Here is a 5,880-nt window from a genome sequence, read left to right as displayed (position 1 = left end):
TGTCTTCCCATTTTGGCTGCCTTTCCATGTCTGTTTCTATGTACTCAGCAAAGCTACTAAGTCTCCTGGTCTTCTAAGTGTGGATTTGTGACATAGGTGTCCAGTGGCACAGTCCTGAGAAGGGTTCAGCTACAGGCCAAATTTAGCCCAAGCCTCTGCCACTCCAGGGCCACCTGTTAAAATTCAACAAACAATCCACAGATGCTGTACTTATAGTTGCCTCAAAAGACCACACCAGAAACCGAGGCCAGCTGCCACCAATGTGAGTCTAGGTATAGCTCAGCAAGGAGCAAGCACCTGACTTGTGGAGGATACACCTGTATATGGCTTGGGTGGGGCCACAAGTTGGGGGAGGCGGAGTTCCAGGGAATCCTCTGGGCAGAGCAACCTCTGTTATTCAGTTTGATGACGTCACAGCTATGGTGGTGCTGAGTCTGTGCACTGGGAGTGGGGAGGGCTCAACAGAGAAACAATGGATACTGCAATACTTCTGCTAGGGGAAGGTGGGGGAGATCCTTGTCACGGCTTCACTTCAACAACTCAGTGTCGGCCAAACCCACACTGGTGCTCAGAGAGAACACGTCTGTCACAGCAAAAGTCTGCTCATGGGCGTGGCCCATTTAAGAGGCATCTGCGGCTGCCCCAGCCTCCATCTCACTCAGCCGCTAGAGACATGGCAGCCCCGCGTCCTTGCCCCGTCCTACCTTCTGCCATTGTAGGGTGATTTCTTAGATTTCTCTCTAGTTGTATGGCTTGTTCATCTATATCCCAGGTGATTTTTCCTTGCTGTTTGCTCCCTGTTTCCATCACAACTTTGATTTGGTCGCCAGAGGAATGAACAGAGCCTATATCATCTACGCCATTTTCCCCCCTGACCCATAGTTTACAATTTTAAAGGTAATGTTATATATAATATTGTATATGTTGATTATTTCATAATCCAGTATCACTTAATGCTCAATGAATTAAAAAACCTGAGATATTAATCTCTCACATATTTTCTTACTATCAAAGAAGTAATATAAGCCTACAAGAGAAATGAAAAATCCAAACAGCAAATCTAAGAAACTCAAAAAGAAGATGTTTAATGCGATAGTATATATTTATCAAATACATCTTAGATATATGAAAGTTGAAAGAGCCCTTAATTGATTTTTAAAAAATTCGTGAAGTGTTAAATAGTATGCAAAATAGGGAAACCTAACAAAATAAAAAATAAATCTCAAAAGGGCTGCAGAAGTCATGGAATATCTTAAACTGAATACACATTTTTGGCAAATATATCACTAAGCAACAGGTTCATGAGGCAAATTAGCTTTGTGTCAACAGGCCTGATCTAGCGCTACTCAATCCGCAGCTTTTGCTAAACCCAGCAATTCCACCTTTGGGTATTTATCCAAAGAAAATTAAAACACTAATTTAAAAATATATATGCACAAGAGTGTTCACTACAGCATTATTTACAATAAACAAGATGTGGAAGCAACCTAAATGTCTGTTGATGGATGAATGGATAAAGAAGAGGTAGTACACGTATACAATGGAATATTACACAGCTATAAAAAAGAATGCAATCTTGCCATTTGCGACAACATGAATAGACCTAGAGGGCATTTATGCTAAGTGAAAGACAAATACCATGTGATTTCGCTTACATTTGATATCTAAAAAAACAAAACAAACAAATAAAACAAAACAAAAACAGACTTACAGAAAGAGAACAAATAGATGGCTGCCAGAGGGGAGGGGGTCTGGGTGAAAAAGGTAAAGGAGAATAAGAGGTACAAACTTTCAATTATAAAATAAATAAGTCACGGGGATGTAATGTACAGCACAGGAAATATAGTCAATATCATAATAACTTTGCATAGTTACTAGACTTAGTGTGGTGATCGCATCATAAGGTATATAAATATCAAATCACTATGCTGTACACCTTAAACTAATTAATATTGTATGCCAACTATACTTTAATAAAAAAAAAGTTTCAAGTTACAACACACTACATTGCTCAAATTAGATTGAATGGTTTTTATCTACATATGAAAGTGCCACCATCTTTTTTCCAAAAACATGAATATTCTGAACTCATCAATATGGGAACATTTTGAAAAACATGCCACTGTAAATTGCATGTCAAATTAATCGGGCCCTCCACAGCCCAGCATGGCCTTTCCTGCATCTCAGAGAGTTCCCACCATTAGGCCAATTCTCGCTACCCACTTAGGGGCCTGCATGCTCTGCCCTTCCTTTGCCCCAGGACTCTTTGCACACAATGGACAGAGGCAGCTGATGCAATTGGGAGGGAAGCCATGGAACTATCCAACACTACGCCAGGAGCTACTGAAATGTTCTGTATGTTGTGTAGCTAAACAATACCATAGTTAAGTCACTGAAAGAAATCGGATCCACTAAATGACTACAAAAGGCCTGCTAGAGGGGCTCTATATTTCCCTAAAAACTCACATTTGTCTACAAATACCAGAGCTCATAACCTGCTCAACCCAGCTAGGAACGCTCAGCAGTTCACGTCCATCGAGCTACTGAAATGTTCTGTATGTTGTGTAGCTAAACAATACCATAGTTAAGTCACTGAAAGAAATCGGATCCACTAAATGACTACAAAAGGCCTGCTAGAGGGGCTCTATATTTCCCTAAAAACTCACATTTGTCTACAAATACCAGAGCTCATAACCTGCTCAACCCAGCTAGGAACGCTCAGCAGTTCACGTTGTACACGTGAGTGTCCATTCCTAAACAAACTCATTCATTTTCAGGACCCCATTCTTCCTTTCTGGATTCCCCTGATGAAGTCCTGTGGTTCCAGCTGAACTACTTGTGTCCTATAGATTTAAACAATTTCTCCGCTTTTGTGTCCTAAAGATTTAAACCATGGCTGAGGATGTTTCATTCACTATTCCACAAATATCCACTAAACATTGGATGTTCAGAGATGAAAGGACTTGGTTCCTGCCCCTCAAAAAGCTTCCAGTACATTGAGAAGAACGACAGATATATAAACCAGTTGTTAAAATGCATCTCATCAGTGTCATAATAGATGCACATACCAGAGAGAGCGTATCCAAAGTCAGAGAAAGTCTCAGGAGGAGGCAGCATTTGAGCTGAGACAGGTGGTGGTGACAAGTTCATTCTTGATGGAGAGAACAGCACGCACACTGGCATGGTAGTGTGGGGACTTAAAAATAATTGGAGTACGGTTAGAACCATGCTGTCCAGTATGGCAGCCACTAGCCATATGAGGCTATTACATACTTGAAATGTGGCCAGTTCAAAATTAGATGTGCTATAAATGTAAACTATACACAGGACTTCAAAGACTTAGTGTGAAAAAAAATGTAAAGTATATTAATAATTCTGAATATTGATTACATGTTGAAATGATAATATTTTAGATGATATTGGGTAAAAAAATATTAAAATTAATTTTTCCTGTTTCTTTTCACTTTTTGAAGTGTGACTCCTAGAAAATTTTAAATTACATAAGTGACTCATGTTAAATTTCAAATAGCTCAGGTTAGAATATAAAATTAGTTCTGGTGAGAGTATAAAATTCCAGGTTGAGAGTGCCAAAAAAAATTAAAATTAAATAATAAAATAAAATAAAGGACCTAGACATACAGAAGGAACCAGTTTGCTCAGGCCTTGGATATTACACAGGGAGAGTCACTAGGACCCTGAGCAGGAAGGGAAGGAAATGTTAGATGTGTCCTTTGGAAAATCATTCTGGCAGTGGAGTGGAAGAGAGACCAGGGCAGGGAGAAAAGCCAGAAGCAGGAAAACGCATGCCGGCAAAAATGAAATAGTCAAGAATGACTAATGTGCCTTCCAACCTCCTAGATCTGCTCTCAGGGGTTCTTATCTTCCTCCACAGCAGTCTGGGTAAGCCTATGGACCCCTTCTCAGATCAATGCTTTTATACACAGAAAATTAAAAACCCAGGATTATAAGGGAAACCAATGATTGAAATACAGCTATCATTTTAAAATCTGTGATAAGGCAGTATGTGTGCTTCCTTATTGACACTTTCAATAAGATGTAGCAGCAGGTCTGACAGTTACTGTAACTGTGAAGTATTTATGAACATGAATGATGTTTTGAGCAATGGCTATCATGAGATACAACAGTATCTGTGGTGAAGCCAGGGGTTCCGCTAACACACTGCTAACACCACTGTGGTTTGTTGCCTACAGTTACACTCAAAGAAAATGCTAAATTTTAGTGAGTGGTGAGTGAAAATAAAATGTAATTTTTTTCTCACCCAAGTCACAGACCACCTAGAATTCTTCCCGTGGACCCCTGAAGGATCCGTGAGTCCTGGGTTAGGAGCCCCCGGAAAATGTTCCTGGGCTTTCCTCACAAGTAAGCTTAGGTCCTTCTAAAATGGGAACGTGGGGGACGTATGCTAACAGTGGGCCACGGTTTTACTTCTAGGACATATTTATTCCCAGGACCAAATCTACAACAGAACGTGAAGCTAGCTGACACAAAGGCACAGAAGATGTACTAACAAAAGACTACCAGGTTTCTTTGGGTTATGATTAGAACCCATGTCGTTTTCTCAGGAGATGAGGATCATGCCCACAGGAACAGGCCCAGGAGACCCAGAGGGTTTACTGTTTGTTTAGGGTTTTTCTTAGTTCTTAGGTGAGTTCGTTCTTGCATGGAAGCAGTCTCCCCTCTCACTCCAAAGAATTTAGTTTCAAAACGAAAACAGCAAAAACATAAGTAGTGCATGATTGTATTTATGTGAGGGATCCATGGCAGGCAAATTCATTGCAACAAAGTAGAACTGTGGTGACTGGGGGGTGGGGAAGGGGAAAGGGGGAGCTAGTGAGTGTAGAGTTTCAGATGTACAAGATGAAAATGTTCTGGAGCTCTGCTTCACAACACTGTGAATATACTTAACACGACTAAAAGGTACACTTAAAAAAGGTCAAGACGGTACATTTTATATCATGTTTTTTTATCACGATAAAAAATGGTTAAAATTGCAAAACAAACAAACAGAACACTCAGGTCCTAGTTCAACTTCTATCGTCCCTGAGCAGGACAGACCTGCTCTATCCAGTATACAGTTTCTTTAGGCATGGAAAACACATACAAAAATACTTTTTAAAATGAAGACTCAAGCGAATTTTAAAAGTTCTTTTATATAGCAACAGAGCTCATCTTTACAGTTTCAGATGTTGATGTATGCAGACTAAGACAACCCACTAAGACTAACAAAACAGCAAACAGCATTACTGATGTGCTGGCACTAGTCTAAGCACTTCAGAAATACTGACTCACTGACTCATTTACTCCTCATAACAATCCTGAGGTGAAGGTCCTGATTTTATCTTCACTTTACAGATAGGAAACCCAGGCATAGAGGACTAATAAGTGGAGGAGGCGGCATTCAAAACAAGCGTTTCGCTCCAGAGCCAGACTCTGAGCACCTGGGGTAGGGACCAGGAGTTTTACCTTGAATTCCAACCCTTAGAGTCCTACTGACTCATGCATACTAAGCAAATCAGTCAGCAACCATTTATTGAGCAATCGATTATGACAGAGTTGTGAGGAATTTTTCTCACTTAGCAGTTCTGAAGAAGAAAGATTTTGCTGACTGCTTCTAATATTATTAAAAAAAAAAAAAACTTGGTAAGGAGATATTTTATAGGAAAGATGATCATGGGTGGAGGAGGGGAGGGACGGTTGTCACAGTGGGAGAAGCACCAACAGCAACAACAGGGAAAATGCTCTGACCATAAGGTCCCCAAACGCCTCCCTCTACTAATCTCTTAAAAAAATGATTACAGCAATTCTCCTAACTCCCCAGCATTTGGAATGGGTGGTCGCTGCCAAAGACTAACTCACGCT

General features: G+C 40.3%; 1 protein-coding gene across 4 annotated transcripts in view; it reads right to left on the bottom strand.

Annotated features, from left to right (window-relative positions):
- The window catches only part of SCARB2 (scavenger receptor class B member 2), a 59,184-nt gene that overhangs the window by 34,421 nt on the left and 18,883 nt on the right, over positions 1–5,880 (bottom strand). The window lies entirely within an intron of this gene.

The sequence above is a fragment of the Pteropus alecto genome, unplaced genomic scaffold (assembly GCF_000325575.1).
Source record: "Pteropus alecto unplaced genomic scaffold, ASM32557v1 scaffold161, whole genome shotgun sequence".
In the NCBI taxonomy this organism is placed as follows: domain Eukaryota; kingdom Metazoa; phylum Chordata; class Mammalia; order Chiroptera; family Pteropodidae; genus Pteropus; species Pteropus alecto.
Note: the sequence above shows the minus strand (reverse complement) of the source record. Positions and strands in the feature narration are given on the sequence as shown.